The sequence below is a fragment of the Suricata suricatta genome, chromosome 13 (genome assembly GCF_006229205.1).
Source record: "Suricata suricatta isolate VVHF042 chromosome 13, meerkat_22Aug2017_6uvM2_HiC, whole genome shotgun sequence".
NCBI classification, from domain to species: Eukaryota; Metazoa; Chordata; class Mammalia; order Carnivora; family Herpestidae; genus Suricata; species Suricata suricatta.
Genome location: NC_043712.1, coordinates 52,041,858 through 52,058,866, shown reverse-complemented (window position 1 = coordinate 52,058,866; position 17,009 = coordinate 52,041,858). Strand labels below are relative to the sequence as shown.

The 17,009-nt window shown below is 42.2% G+C and overlaps 1 pseudogene; it reads left to right on the top strand.

Moving 5' to 3' along the window:
* Positions 1-5,234: 5,234 nt before the first annotated feature.
* Positions 5,235-17,009, top strand: part of LOC115276466 — a 35,935-nt pseudogene continuing 24,160 nt past the window's right edge.

Sequence of the window (17,009 nt, the reverse complement as noted above, 5' to 3'; positions counted from 1 at the left end):
AGTGGTTCAGTGAGTTGAGCATCCAACTCTTGATTGTGGCTCAGGTCATGATCCAAAGCAGCCTCACATGGAGCTCCGTGCTGAGCATGAAGCCTGCTTGAAATTCTCTCTCTTTCTCCCCCTGCCCCCTCCTCTGCTGTCACACACTCACTCTCTCTAAAATAATAAAATAAAAGCCTAAGACGAGAAGAAACAGCTGGCAGCTACAGTAAGAAGGTCAGTCATTCTGAGAAGTAGCTCTTAAACAGTATCTTGGAGAAACTGAACATATGTCAACATGAAACAGAATGTACTTTTGCAAGACCACCCTGGCAGGCATTTTTTTTTTTACAGGAGAATTTTTTTTTTTTAGATTTTATTTTTTTAAGTAATCTCTACACCTCATGTGGGGCTCAAACCTATAACGCCACCGAGGTCAAGAATCACGCAGTCCACCAATTCAGTCAGTCAGGTACCCCAAAGATTTTATTTTTAAGTTCTCTCTACACTCAAAGTGGGGCTCGAACTTACAACCCCAAGATTAAGAGGTGCCCCTACAAAAGAATTCTTTAACTCAAGAGAAGAAATGTGCTGAAAGCTAGCTCTCCCCACACTGCTCGGCATTCTTAACCACTGGCAGGAAGTTTTTCTTAACTTCATTGGGGATCCTTTCATTTTATTTATTTTAAAGTTTATTTTTGAAGAAGAGAGAGACAGAGCATGAGCAGGGGAAGAGCAGAGAGAGAGGGAGACACCGAATCCAAAGCAGGCTCCAGGCTCTGAGCTGTCAGCAGAGAGCCAGACGCGTGGCTCAAACTCATAAACTGTGAGATGGTGACCTGAACCGAAGTCGGACACTTAACCGACTGAGTCACCCAGGCACCCCGGAATCCTTTTAAAGAAATGTCTAGCTCTCCTCCCTTCCACTTTCTCCTCTGTATAGCGGGACAGTAACACCAAGAGAGGTTTTAGAAGAATCGAATGAAATATTCAATCCATGCATTCAGTTAGCAATAATTGCATTTCAATGTGAATATTTGAGGAGCTGATTAAATAGGGCATCTCAAATCCCTTTTGCTTCTCATCTTTTCCTTCTACTGTCAGATCTGATAACTTCGATCCCTTTAATTTCTCCATCTGTGTGTGCAGATGTATGAGAGTAGGAAAATTGGTCTATGCTCCTACTTTGGCAATAGCAGGTTGAGGAGGACTATTGAACAAATAAGGACGGTTATCCATGAGCTCCCAGTTTCATTTATCCCCGCTCTCCCAGTTTTTTCAAGCCTCTGAGATTCTTTACTCTGTGTACAGAACCAGAATATTGGCTGGAGGGGTGGGGGGAACCCTAGGTCTTGTAGAAGAGGGAGTCCCACAACTGGGAGCCTGGCACCTGTGGGGTGTGGAGTGGGGGGCGGGGTGAGAAGAGGGGGGAAGCTGAGTTAAAAGCCTCAGGGCTACATTTGGCTTCTAGTCAGGGAGGCCTCAGCCTTTGACCCAAGCCTAACCCTGATGGTGGAGATGATGGCCGGCAGCTACTGAGTGATTCCCTACAAGTACCTACGTCCCTTTTACTTCTAACTTCATATCTAACTGATTTGGCTGAATCGCTGGAAAGAAATTGCCATTTCTGAAAACCAAAAGTGGTTGAAAAGCAGTAATTTCATATGGCTCAATCTGATATTTGTCATTATTAGTATGTCTATTTTATAGGTGAGGAAACTTTTTCCCCCAAAAAAAGCCCTGAATCTTGCCACTTTCGCCTCCTGCACCACTTGAAGGAAACGGTCCAGCCTGGGAAACATTTTTTGAAGGGGGCCTCTGTGCAGCAGTGCCCCTTCCCACCACTTTACCCCCAAACCACTGTCCCATGGCCCGCCTCCCCCTGCTCCCTGCTAGGCAAACCCTGGAAAGAAAACCCTGGAATTAGCCATTTTATGACTGAACAAAGAACTACTTCAAAGCATTTTTGTTTGCCTCTTTAGGTGTTTTTGCTGGTGCCACAACAATTAATGGTAAAAAGAAAAAAAATTATTTTGATCAATGTTTACTAATGCCATATTGCCCACCCCCACCTAGAATAAAAGTTACTGGATGGATATACTGTGGTGTTCATATATCTAGATTTGTCTGATTCAAAAATGCATTCTCTCTCTGTCTCTCTGTCTCTCTCATGGTGGGTTGCTTGATGAACAAAATGTGATTATTTTACTGCTTGTCAAGATGATGGTAAATTTGGAAATCCATTGTTCTCTTCTCTGAACTTCTTTATTTATTAGACATCTACTCATTGCTGCAACATTTATTGAGCACTGTGGTGGTTAACTTTGTTTCAACTTGGCAAGGCTATGGCGCCCCAAGGTCAGAGGCTTATCTAGATGGTGCTGGAAGGCATTTGTGATAGGAATAACATTTGTAATCAGTTGGCTTTATGGAAAGCAGATTACCATGAGAAAGCCTCATCCAATTAGTTTGAGAGCCTTAAGAGCAAAGACGAAAGGGCGCCTGGGCGGCTCAGTCAGTTAAGCAGCCAGCTTTTGCTCAGGTTATGATCTCGCGGTTCGTAGGTTTGAGCCCCATTGGGCTCTGTGCTGATAGATCAGTGCCTGGAGCCTGTTTCAGATTCTGTGGTTCTGTGTCTCTCTGCCCCTCCCCTGCTTGTGCTCTTTCTCTCAGTCAAAATTAAATTTAAAAACATTAAAAAAAATTTTTTTTTAAATCACAAAGGCTGAAATTCTCCAAAGAAGCAATTCTGCCTCAAGACTGCAACCTAGCAATCCTGCCTGAGTTGCCAGCCTGCTGGCCAGCCCTGCAGATTTCAGACCCAGGACTGCAATGTCACTGTTACCTGAATTTCCAGACTACAAATTTCACAATCATCTGAGCCAAAGAGTCCTTAAAATAAATCAATCAGCTATCCATTTAGCTATCTTATTCATCTTTTTCTGGAGAACAGTGACTAACCCAAGCTCTACTGTGCCCTCAGGGACAGTGCTAATTAATGAGGATCCAGATAAATCTATTAATGAGACAACCTCCCTTCACTGCAGAAGAAATATGCTAGAAAAGAATTACATCTTAAAGTAAGGAAAGACCATTTATGTGAATTTAAAAACATGCACACAGGGATGCCTGGATGACTTAGTCCATTAAGCATCCAACTTTGGCTCAGGTCATGATCTCATGGTCCAAGTTCGAGCCCCACATTCGGCTCAGAGCCTGAAAGCTGCTTCAGATTCTGTGTCTCCCTCTCTCTGCACCTTCCTCCACTCTCACTCTCCCTCTCTCAAAAAAAATTTTTTTTAATAAAAACATGCACACAAAACACCACATATTATAGGAGAATACATTCAAGTTCAAATGTCATACTATTACAGTAGAATGATTGCTGGTTAAAGGAAGGAGGAAATGGGAGTGGAGAATTAATCCATCAAAGGTGGTCAAAGATGGTATTTCAAAAACGAAGTTGTATTGGTCAGAGCTCTTAGTTGCAAACAGCAGAAAGCAACTCTGGGTGATTTTTTTTTAGTTGTTTTTTTTTTTTTTTTTTAATTTTGATAGAGAGAGAGAGAGAGAGAGCATGAGCAGGGGAGGGGCAGAGAGAGAGAGAGGGAGACACAGAATCCAAGGCAGATCCAGGCTCCACGCTGTCAGCACAGAGCCCAACGTGGGGCTCAAACCCACAAACCGTGAGATCGTGACCTGAGCCAAAGTCAGACGCTTAACCAACTGAGCAACTCAGGTGCCCCCAACTCTGGTTGATTTAAACATAAAATGGAAAAAAATGTAAGGCTCTTGACTGGGTAGCTCACTGGATCACGTGGAGGATCCAGAGTCCATACAATAAGAATCACAACCATGAATTACACCGCAGAATTGGTTGGGGAAGCCTACAGCAGTTGCAGTCTCTGAGGACTAGGCTACTTGTATTGCCTGAACAAGGAGAAACTGAAAGCTGTGGCCATGTTTCTCCAGTATCAGAGGGAAGTTTGCTCACCCAGATTCTTTGTACCAAAGGATGCATTCAGCTACAGATTTATTATCGGGGGCAGATGCACCAGAATGACCAAGCCTGGGTCAAGGGCAGTGCCCCATCTAGAGAGGAGGCTGGGAATGACTGTTTTCAGCTCCCCAAGTGAGATGTAGTATCTGCCTCCCCCGAGACTTGTAGAAACGAGAGAGATCATTCAGCAGAAGTGGGTCCTATCGTGGGCAGTCAAAAGGATGACAAAAGCTTACTAATGACAGCATGGCCAACAGTGGTAACTTCTGCACTGAGTTCAAATCAGAAACCATTGAGTTTTTCAACTAGAAAACCACTGGTAACATTTTCCAGAATAGTTTCCCTGCAAGAGACAGATGGTAGTAAAGATGAAGATATAATCACTATAGACTCCTAAGAAGCTTAACTGTGAATGGAAGGGGTTTGGTTTTATGTTTTAAGATAAAAGAGAATTGAGAACATTTTAGCCTAAGAAGAAGGAGCTAGCAGAAAAGGGTTGCCATGGTGTGAAAGTGAACAGGTGATTTTAAAAAGCCACAACCTAATCAGAGACCAGGTGAAAAGCTTAACCTCAAAATAATGTAGGCAGAAACACTGCTCCTCTAAGAGAGGAGGGGGGAAAATGTGTGGCTGCGCATAAACATTTATGCTGGGAAGTGCAGGTGGTGTCTATTGAATGGCTTTTATTTTATCTATGAAGTAGATAAGCAAGGAAGGAGGCAGAGCTTGAGGTGCTAACCCAAAAAATAAAACTGCCAGTTTTATTATTATTTTACCAGCAAAAACAGGTTTATTTGGAATAGATAACTGCAATCTGGGACAAGCAAGCTATGGCAAAACCGTAGACAAGTCCAGAGGACAAAGGTAATAAATGAACTGCTCTTTTATAGAGGAGAGGGAGGGGCAGGGAGGGCTGTTGTGGACAAAAAGTCCGTTGGAATCAACTGGGAGTTCCCAATGTAGGGGCTTTTCCTTGGCTGAGCTGTGACAGTCTCCCATTTGCTGGGCTGTTGCGGGAGTGGAAGGAAAACCTTCTTCCTCCCGCTGGGATGGTAAAGTAGTAGGTGAGGCAGAATCCATCAGCTCGCCAGCGACCCTCTTCCCGGTGGGTCTGCAATTAACCAAGGGCGGCCGGGCGTCAGAGCTCCCCCTGCTGGCTCCTAACTCTGATTTTTAAAAAGGTTTTCTTTTATTCGTTTTCTTAGGGGTCAATTAGAGGCCTTGCGAAGAAAGGCGAAATTCTCTGTTAAACAGAAGAGGAGCTGACCATCACCAGGTAAAAAATATACATATATTACAAGATGGGTACAGTTATCATTGAAGATTTTACACTTAACGTGATTCTGATCTGCTTACTGTTTGTTTTTCCTCCTGCTGCTCCTGTGTGGAAGCAAAAAGGCAAATGCCGGTTTGGCTCCTTGGGAGTGCAGGGCAGGTACAGACAATAGTAGACAGGTGAGAGAGTCATTGGAGTGATAATCCATCAGGCCACAAATTAGATAAGAAAGGAAATGTGGCCAGGACGGGGAGATAGAGAGATTAAGATATTTCAGAGTTCCTCTGAGGTTGAGGGTTAAAGGTTGTAGAAGGAAAAGGCAAGAGCGCCTGCGTGGCTCTGTCAGTTAAGCATCCAACTCTTGATTTTTCAGCTCAGGTCATGGTCCTCCCCCTCCCCCTCCGCGTCCCCCCTCACTGCCCCCTCCCCCCGCCTTTATGAGTTAGAACTCTGCATCAGGCTCTGCAATGACAGTGTGGAGCCCACTTGGGATTCTCTTGTTCCCTCTTTCTCTGCCCCTCCCATGGTCTCTCTTGCTCTCTCTCAAAATAAATAAACTTAAAAAAAAAAAAAAGATGTAAAAGAGCAAGAGCTAGAAGGATGAGAGTTTGTGGTCTGAGTGTGGGCTTTCAGAGTTTTAGATTTTAGAGGAGTTAAGTCCAAGACATGACCATTAAAAAATAATACCCTTTGATATGAGTGCAGAGGACAAACGTTACTTAGAGAAACAGCTCAGAAGCCTGGGTTTCTGAAATACCTACCTGTTCTGGCCTTGCTTCCTTTCTTATCTAAGCTGTGGCCTAAGGGACTATCACTTTAATGACTCTCTCACCGAGTGGCTCCAGGCTTTCCTCCTACTATTCGGTATCTGCCCTGAACTCCCAAGGAGCCAACTAGCATTCAGGGGCACTTGGCTTGTTCAGTCAATATGTAGTTCTTGATCTAGAGGTCATGAGTTCAAGCCCCACAATGGGCATAGAGTTTACTTAATTTAAAACAACCAAAAAAAGAAGGCTGAAATTGAAGGGAGAGCGTTGCACTCAGCAAGAACTGGTCTTAGAGATCACCACACATTCCCATCTGGTAGCCATAGGTGGGAGACATGACCCGCATTCAGGATTCTCTAAGGCGATGGAGATAAAGGAAAAATCTGCCCTCTCAAAGGATAATCATATAAATGAAGAAAGAATTATATTGGAGGTAGGCAAAGAGAGATTCCTAGGCCAGTAAAAGGTAACCATAACTTGAAGTATCTTCATTAACACTCCTAAAGAAAGAGGATCTATCAGGTTGTAGTTGGGTTGGGAATTGAAGCATGCACACGAGTCAGAGATACAGACATTGATTTGGTGACTCTAGCACAGAGCCAGGGCAGTGGGCACCTGGGCCCATGGACCAAGATGAACTGACACAGCCAGAGTCCTGCTATTTATCATACCTTCATGACATAAACCATTCAAGTCACCCAACTGACTCCCTTTGTGCTAATTCGGTGCTCACCAAATAATCCTACTGGAATCTGGCTTCCCATGTAGATTTTGCAAATAAGACAAAAATGTGTTGGAGCACCTGGGTGGCTCAGTCGCTTAAATGTCTGACTTTGGCTGAGGTCATGATCTCATAGTTTGTGAGTTTGAGCCCTGTGTCTGCTTCAGATTCTGTCACCCTATCTCTCTGCTCCTCCCCTTCTTGTGTGCTCTCTCTCTCTCAAAAATAAATAAACATTTTCAAAAGAGTATTGGTTAGGGACACAACTCTTTGGTCATGATAATCATAGATTTACTAGTTAATTTAACACAGGCATTTTAGGTTTATATATATGGTTTTGGTCAAAGAGAGTCAGGCTCCCAGTCCCAAACACCTCTGGATGCCCTAACAATTGAATTTCAGAGCCTAAAAAGCCAAGTGTTATCTCCTGGAAAGTGGCATAAAATACTGGCACCACGTGAAGTTAGATTGGAGTGACAACAGTCCTTCCCCAGGTAATGCTTCTCTGGCCCGTGTCCCACCCATACACCCATCACGGGTTTCTGCATGCCACCGAAACAGGAAAAACGCTCATCTTCTCTTTCTCTCTCACCAGAGAGTACAGACCAAAGTTAAACTAATGAAGTTGTGGTGATTTGATCTGTGAGGCCATATACATGTATAAGCAGTATACATCTGCAAGTCAGTGTGGCACTCATACAAGATACAGGGCAAAGAAAAGGAAAGGAAAAGACCTCTCTGGTCATAAAATGATAAGGAAACGAGCAGGTTCATTGTCGTCCCAGTAGGGCAAGGTTAATGATTTGGGAACAAGGCCAGAGCTAGGTAGACGTGCATGCAGCTGAAATCGAAGTTGGACTCCACGCCCATGACCTGTGCTATGCAAGCAAGCCTTTCTAGAGCTATGGCTGTTACTCATACCACTGAAACTAAGTAAGCATTCTATTGAATATCCTGCCCCTGGTGTGTGAGAATAAAGTCAATCTATCTTCCACTCTCCTTTGAAATATATTGGTTGGGGCTATTCTTCCTCTCCCCCCCTTGAAGCAGTCTCTATGGCTTTTCTAATTATTCTCAGATGATGCAAGGTCCCTGGCCCATTTTGAAGATAACAGTTTCATGTCATAGTTCCGGCTTTGAACTTCATGTTAAGCTGGAGCCTCCCCTCCCATCGCTCCAGCTCTGGCTTCGGGCCAGACAGCAGCAGCTTCTCTCTTTCTCCCGCTTTTGGCCTTTGACTCTTCAACCCCTATCTTACTACCTGTGTCTCTAATGTTCCCAGATAAATTCTTAGGGAGCTACGAAATTATTACTTGCATTGTTATGCTTAACTAGCACTCTTTGGAACTGCCAGACAGTGAAAACTTTATCTTTCTCTAGCGGGTGTTTTCGTGAGCTCTGTGAGACCTCTGATCAGTCAAGGTCCTACAGAAAATAGCATTTTCCCTAGATGGTGTCAAGCAGACGCCAAGAAGGGGGCTGCTGATAGAGGCGTGCGTAGGGTTAATGGAAGTCAGAAGAGATGATGTTACAGTGGAAAGCTGTTTCCGCTCGAGGAGGGAGAGGACACAGTAGCACGAGAATCCAGAGAGCTGAGGATATAAAAAAGGAACTGCTTGGGCAGTCCTGGAAGGATGCAAACACTGCCAATGGCACAATGCCATTGCGGGGACACAGCAGGGAAGAAATGCCTAGAACTTCCCCCTCTGCCTCTCTGATTTCCCACTAATGTGTCACACTGCCCAAACCCAACTGGTAGCCAGCCAGCAATAGAGCTCAAGTAATAGAGTTCTTAAGGGGATAGCCTCATGGGAAAGATGGGGGATCTGGGTGAGCAAGCAGAAAAACCAGTACACCCTCACCACGGGGGATGTCTCACCGCCACGTGCTTACCACAAGTTGCTTACTCTTTCCTGACCCGCTAGGAATTAATCCTGCAGGGCTACCACTCTTCTATGTAAAGAACCATGGAAAATATTCATACATCCTGTTACATATAACATTTACTGTTCACTGAGTTACTTGAAACCAGGCATTGTGTTAAGATGCCCTGCATGTGTTCTCTTTAAACCTCATAATAGCTTGTGGAAGCAGATAGTATTTTTTTTTTACTGTTTATTTTTTTATTTTTTATTTTTTATAAAGTTTCATATTTTTCAGATAGTATTTAACCAGAGGCTCATTGAGAGGAGGGACAGAGAGGCTGATCCAGAGTTGTCAAGTGACTCACTCAAGCCTCAAAGCTTCTCTACCAACTGTTCTCTAGAAACAGCAAAAAGAACCTTCTTTATTTGTGTTTGTTTCTGCTCTTTATGCCTCTGCCTCATCCTTGGAGTTGGCATCAGTATATTTACTTGGACGTTGCAAACAGCAGACCTTACCTCTGAGAGTGGAGATTTCCCCCTGGGGATTGCTTTGCGTCAAGCTGGTCAAAGAAACCAATCCCATGTGCCCTCCTTAATTAGCCGGCTCATGCTTTAGCTCATTGGCTGTTTTATTGGGAGTCCTTTAAGGAACAACTGCCCTTCTTCTCCCCCAAGTAAGGGTTCTTTCATGTGTTAAGACATAAATTACTATAGGGCATCTCCCAAGGGGTATGAACAACGTATGGTACAGTTATTTCATTCTGGAAAACTCTGAAATGGAAAATTCAGCTCTGCAAAGAGACTGGTGTTCATCACAAACGGTCTTCTTACCTGATCAGATCGTTAGGGGAGCTGAATCTGGGCCTATGCGTGCAGCTAGGGCAACACTGTAGGGCCAGCCCAGACTGAACACGGCCCGCGTTCCCACTTAATTCTAATGCTCCCCTGCGGCTATTCCCAGGGTGGACTGAATCTGCACTGGCAACGCCCTCCCAATGTCTTAATTTTACCAAGACATGCTCTGCAGGAGCAAAGCAGCCCTACCTGGACTGCCAGCTATGAATAAGTGACAGGCCTACTGCGGGGGTTAAACACCAGCTCATTGGCTTCTAAGACCCTCTATATAAACAGTCTCGTTAATAAGCCTTACCGGGTCACTCTGAGCATTATTGAACACAAATTAAGGCCTTTCTTTCTTCCTCCCTTCCTCCCTTCCTTTTTCATTCTTTCTTTCTTAGAAAATCCGTAGTGCTTTATTTGACTTAATAAGTAAATAGGGGCACCTGGCCGCCTCAGCATGAGACTTTTGATCTTAAGGTTGCGAGTTCAAGCCCTATGTTGGGTACAGAGACTTCTTAAAAAAAAAAAAAAAGTGGGGGGTGGGAATAGAATGACTACTTTCTGTAAAGGCAGTCTTTTTTTTTTTCCTGCAAATTAGTTTTACTAAGATGTAATCTGCATGCAATAGAATTCACCCATTTTAAGTGTATAGTTGATAACTCTTGACAAATGTAGACAGTCCTGTAATCAGGACCCCAAGCTAGATAGAGAACATTCCATACCCCTCCCCCACCCCTCCCCTGCCTGTTTGCAGTCACTCCCCACCCCCACCCCAAGCCCAGGCAACCACTGACCTGTTTTCTTCAACAGAGGCTTATTAGATTTTCTTTTTTTCACTGTCTAATCCTGTTAAGATTCATCAATGTCTTTGCCTGTTCTGTTCCATCTTGTTGATGAGTAGCACTCCATTACATGGAATGGACCTGGATTTACGATTTTTTTTTTATCATAATTTGTTTACCCATTCATCAGGCAGTGGACATTTGAGTTATTTCCAACTTGAGGCTATGATGAATAAAGCTACTGTGAACATCTGAGTATAAATCTTTGAGTGGACAAATATTTTCATATCTCTTGGGTAAATATCTAGTATTGAGATTGTTGGAATGTATGGTAAGTATATTTTAACTTTATTTTTTATTTTTTTATTTTTATTTCTTTTTTAATGTTTATTTTCAGTTTTGAGAAAGAAGGGCAATGAGAATACGAAGCAGGCTTGGCATTGTCAGCATGGAGCCTGACGTGGGGCTCAAATTCACAAACCATGAGATCATGACCTAAGCCGAAGTCAGGCACTCAACCAAGCAATGCCACCCAGGTGCCCCTAACTTTATTTTGTTTTAAGTCTGTTTGTCAGAGTAGCAACTGCTTCATATCATTGCCTAACTGAACACTGCAAAGATTTTCTCTCTTTTCACCTAGCAATTTTATAAGTTTGAAACTTTTTATGTCTATATCTATGATGCATTTCAGGTTAATTTTTATAAATGGCATGAGGTAAAGGTCAAGTTCTTTTTTTATGTGTATAGATTTTCAAGTTCATCCAGTACCCTTTAAGACTATTCTTTCCTACATTGAACCTTGGCACTTTTGTTGAAGATCAATGACCATATATGTGTGGGTCTGTTTCTGTACTTGATAATCTATTCAAATGCTATGATTATACAAATATGACACTGTCTTGATCATTGCAGGTGTATTATAGGGCCTTAAAATCAGGAAGTGCCAGTCCTCCAACTTTGTTCTTCTTTTTCAAGATTATTTTGGCTATTGTTAATCCTTTATACTTGTACATAAATTTGAGAATCAGCTGATTATTTTCTACAAAAAAGCTGCTGAGATTTGATCAGGATTTCATTCAATCTACAGATAATTTGAGGGAGAGTGGGATTTAACATTTTAGGAATATTGAATCTGCCAGTCCCTGAATAGGTATACATCTCCTAAGTAGGTCTTTTTCTTTTTTTAAGTTTATTTATTTTGAAAGAGAAAGAGCTTATGCACATGAATGGGAGAGGGGCAAACAGAGAGCAAGAGAGAGAGAAATCTAAGCAGGTTCCACACCATCAGCACAGAGCCCGATGCAGGGTTTGAACTCATGAACCATGAGATCATGACCTGAGCCAAAATCAAGAGTCAAACACTCAACCGACTGAGTCATCCAGGTGCTCCCAGAGTAGATCTTTAATTGTTTTAGTTTTCAGTGGACAGGTCTTATCTATTAAATTCATTCATAAGTATTTCATATGTTTGATGATACTTTAAATCATTGATTTCATTTTAACCTCCAATTTTCTTTGCTAAAATGTGGAAGTGATACTTTTTATTATTCATCTTGTGTCCTAAAATCTTGCCAATTCACCTCTTAGTTCTAGTAGCTTTTTCATAGATTCCTTAGAAATTCCTATGTAAAAAATCATTGTTGTTTGTGGCATTTTTACTACTTACTCTCCAATCTTTATACCTGGATTCCTTTTTCCTGCTTTATTAAACTAGGTAGGACATCCAGTACAATACTGAATAAAAGTGGTAGGAGTGGACACCTGTCTTAGTCCATTTGAGCTGCAATACCAAAATACCATAAACTGAACTGCTGATCAACACCAGAAATTTATTTTTCACAGCTCTGGAGGCTGAAAGTCTGAGGTCATGGTTTCAACATGGTTGAGTCCTGGTGAGAACTTCCTTTTGGGTTGCAGATAGCTGACTTCTTGTAACCTCAGGTGGTAGGAAAAAAAAGGAAGCAAGATCTCATGACTCTTATAAGGACATCAGTCCCGTACATGAACCTCCACCCACAGGGCCTCATCTAATCCTAATTACCGCCCAAAGACATCACCTCCTAACACCATCATACTATCACGGTGGAGAGTAGAGTTTCAGTGTGAACCCTCGGTCCACAATAGCATCTTGCCTTGTTCACAGCCTTAAGAGGAAAGCATTCAGTCTTTCATCATTAAGTTAAAGTTAGCTAAAACATTTTTGCTGCTACAATGGATGTAGAATTCTGTGAAATGCTTTCTCTGTATCTATTGAGATGCTATAACTTTTTCCCCTTCACTCTGTCAATGCAATGAATTATATTGATTGATTTCTGAATGTTCAACCAACCAACCTTCCATTTCTAGATAAATTTCACATGGTAATGGTGTATTATCCTTTTATATGTTTCTTGATTCAATTTCCCAATATTTAGTTGAGGTTTTTGTGGCTCTTAATAGGAGGTATTGGTCTACAGTGTGTGCTTATGGTAATCTTGTCATAAGCTTTGTTCCCAGGGTTTGGTTGGCTTCAGAAAACAATCTGGAAGCATCACCTTTCTCTTTTTTTCTGAAAGAGTTTAAGATTGGTGTTATTTCTTCTTTAGATTTTTGACAGAATTCACAAGTGAAGGTTTTTTAAGTTACTAATTTAAATTTTATCAGTGTTATATGGCTATAATATTCTATTTCTCCTTGTATCAGTTTTAAGTTAGACTTTTCCAAGAAATTGTATGTTTTATCTAGATTGTCAAATTTATTGGCATATAGCTCATCATAATATTACCTTATTATTATTCTTTCTGTATGATTCATTGTTATATTCCCCTTTTTATTCTTTCCCTTCTTTTTTATTCTTAATATTTGTAATTTCTTCTTCTATTTTTTACCTTAATTGGTAGTACTCAATTTTATTAATCTTTTCTGAAAATCAACTTTATTTTAATGATCGGTTCTGTGTATATACAAAATGACCTCCAAAGGCCCAAGGAGTCTTTATTTTATTTTATTTTAGAGAGAGAGAGAGAGAGAGAGAGAGAGAGCATGAGCAGGGGAGAAGGGCAGAGAGAGAGAGAATCTTAAGCAGGCTTCATACCCAGCACCGAGCCAGACATGGGGATTGATCCCACAATACTGGGATCATGACCTGAGCCAAAATCAAGAGTCAGATCCTCAACGGACTGAACCATCCAGGTGCCCCAGTTCAAGGAGTCTTAAGACTGAAGAAATAGGCCAATGAGGCCAGCAGGATAAGAAATGGTTTCGTAAGGGGAGCTATGGACAGGACAGAAGCATGTCTTGGGCAGCCTCAAGACAAGTAGGTCTTTGCAACCCCACATCCTGTATCTCCAGAGCAGACCAAAGATGTTAGGCCTCAGGATGTAATGCAGGGTGTGGTTAAACTAAAAGAAAGACTGGGGTGGGGTAGGTGCTGTGCTCTGGAAGTGAGCGTGAGTATAGAAAAGTTGAATCACTGTATTGTCCGTCTGACACTAATGTAACATTGGTGTGCTGTCTAAATGTGGTGTCTCAATCAGATGGCAGCCCTCAAATGTGGGGTGACCATTGGATGGAAGCCCAGGCACAGAGGGTGAAAGTATTCAGCTGAGGCAGAACCAATGAGATAGAAGTTTGTTTAATACACCACGAGGGAGCCGTGGGCAGACCAGCAGAGGAGTCTGTCTGCAACCAGACAGCGGGTGGGAGACTATTGGTTTTTTTTTTTTTAACTTTATTCATTTTTGAGAGACAAAGAGAGAGAGAGTGTGAGCAGTGGAAGGTCAGAGAGAGAGAGGGAGACACAGAATCCAAAGCAGGCTCCAGGCTCTGAACTGGCAGCACAGAACCCGATGCAGGGCTTGAACACAACCTGAGATCATGACCTGAGCTGAAGTCAGACGCTTAACTGATGGAGCCACCCAGGGGCCCCAGGGGACCTGTTTTTAAAGTGGAAAAGTTTTGGGATGCCTGGGTAGTTTCGTCATTTACGTATCAGATTCTAGATCTTTGCTTAGGTCATGATCTCACAGTTCATGGGATGGAGCCCCGCATAGGGCTCTGTGATTACGATGTGGAGCCTGATTAGGATTCTCCACCTCCCTCTCTCTGCCCCTCCCCCACTCATATTTTTGTGTCTGTGTGTGTGTGTGTGTGTGTGTGTGTGTGCATGCGCGAGCGCACATGCATGCACACTCTCACTCAAAATAAATAAACTTTAAAAACAAATAGTTAAAGTGGGAAAGTGAGGACATATGGGAACCTATGGAAATTTCCCTTTTTTTGGTAACTGTGCCTGGTTGTAAGTAGACTATTGGTCAGTTAGGGCCTATGGATATTTTGAGGTGGGTCACCTGAGGGCCTGTCTGTATTTATCCAAGGGGTCACTGTAGGCCCTTTTGCTTTGACCAAGTTTCCACTGATCAAGGCTGTCTAAAATTGCTTTCTATAATTGGTGTCAACTATACTCAAATTTAAAAGAAAATTAATAAATGTAGAAAACAAAGAGGGGGAAACCTGCTGGCTCAGTCAGTAGAATGTGCAACTCTTGATCTCAAGGTTGTGAGTTTGAGTCCCACATTGGGTGTAGAAATTACCCCCACATGAAATATTTTTTATTTATTATGTATTTATTTAGGGAGAGAGGCAGAGAGAGAGAGAGAGAGAGAATCCCAAAAAGGCTTTGTGCTGAGCCACAACGTGGAGCTCAATCCTACAACCCTGGGATTGTGGCCTGAGCCAAAAACCAAGAGTCAGACACTCAGCTGACTAAGGCACCCAGGCACCCCATAAAAAATAAAATCTTAGAATGAGAAGGAGAAGAAGAGGAAGAACAAGAGGGAGATGAAGAGGAGGAAGGGGTAGGAGAAGAAGAAGGAAGAAGAAGCAAAGGAGGAGGAGGAAGGTGGGGACTTTCCCTCACAGACTGGCATGGTCCCCATGGTAGATTTTTGTACCAGATAGAATTAGTCTGGTTCACACATTTAATAATTCAATCTATTATTTTTATGATTTGCCTTGCTTATTTCTGTTTTAATCTTTTTCCCTCTATTCACTTTTTCTTTAATTTGCTTCTTTTTTTCTAGCTTTTTAAGATGGAAGCTCAGGTCATTTATTTTAAAATGATTTTTTTCTAACATAATGATTTTAGGCTCTATATTACCCCATAAACACAGCTTTGGCTACATCCCACAAATTTTGATAGGTTCTTTCAGAGTTTCATCATTTCTCTTGGGGTTTCTTCTTTGACTCATGGGTTATTTGGAGATATGTTACTTAATACCCAAAATATTGGAGGTTTTTTTTTTTTAATTTTTTTATTTTTGATACAGAGAGAGACAGAGAATGAGAGGGGGAGGGGCAGAGAGAGAAGGAGACACAGAACCGGAAGCAGGCTCCAGGCTCTGAACTAGCTGTCAGCACAGAGCCTGATGCGGGGCTCGAACCCACGAACGTGAGATCTGACCTGAGCCGAAGTCGGAGGCCCAACCGACTGAGCCACCCAGGCGCCCCGGAGATTTTTTTTTTTTTAAGATATCTGATTGTTATTCATTTCTAACTTGATTCTGCTGTGATCAGAGACCACACTCCATATGATTTAAATCTTTTGAAATTTAAGACGTATCTTATGGCTCAGCATAAAATCTATATTGATGAACATTCCATGTGCACTTGAAAAGGATGTGTACTTTGTAATTGTTGGATTATTGCTCTCTAAATGTCAATTAGGTCACTGACTAATAGGCTAATTGACTGACAAGTTAGCTGATAGAATTGTTCAAATCTAAATCCATGAGTTTTTGAAGTTTAAATTCCAGTTAGTTAACACGCAGTGTGGTATTAGTTTCAGGTGTTCGACACTTCTATACAGCAGCCGGCGGTCATCACCACAGGTGTGCTCCTCAGTCCCGATCACCTACTTAAACCCCCTCCCGGCTGGTAGCAATCCGTTTGTTCTCCATAGTTAAGAGTTTGTTTCTTGGTTTGCCTCTCTCTTTTTTGTTTTCCCTTTGCTCATTTGTTTTGTTTCTTAGATTCCACATATAATGAAATTGTATGATAATTGTCTTTTCTAACTCTCTTGCTCCATCCATGTCACTACAAATGGCAAGATTTCACTCTGTTTTATAGCTGAGTAATATTCCATTGTATATTTATCACATCTTCATTTTCCACTTTATTATCATTTTTTTTCAGTTTATTGTCAAGTTGGTTTCCATATAACACCCGTGTTCTTCTCCACAAATGCTCCCCACCATGACCATCACACCCTTCCCTCCCTCCCCCTCCCCCTTCAGTCCATGGTTCGTTTTCAGTATTCAATGGTCTTTCATGATTTGTGTACCTCACTCTCCCCAGCTCTCTTTCCCCCTTCCTCTCCCTATGGTCCTCTGTTAAGTTTCTCCTGTTAGACCTATGAGTGCAAACATATGGTATCTGACCTTCTCTGCCTGACTTACTTCGCTTAGCATGACACCCTCGAGGTCCATCCACTTTCCTACAAATGGTCATATTTCATTCTTTCTCATTGCCATGTAATACTCCATTAAGTATATATACCACATCTTCTTGATCCACTCATCAGGTGATGGACATTTGGGCTCTTTCCATGATTTGGCTATTGTAGAGAGTGCCGCTATAAACATTGGGGTACATGTGCTCTGATGCATCAGCACTTCTGTATCCTTTGGGTAGATCCCCAGCAGTGCTGTTGCTGGGTCATAGGGGAGTTCTATCGATAGTCTTTTGAGGAGCCTCCACACTGTTTTCCAGAGCGGCTGCACCACTTTACATTCCCACCAACA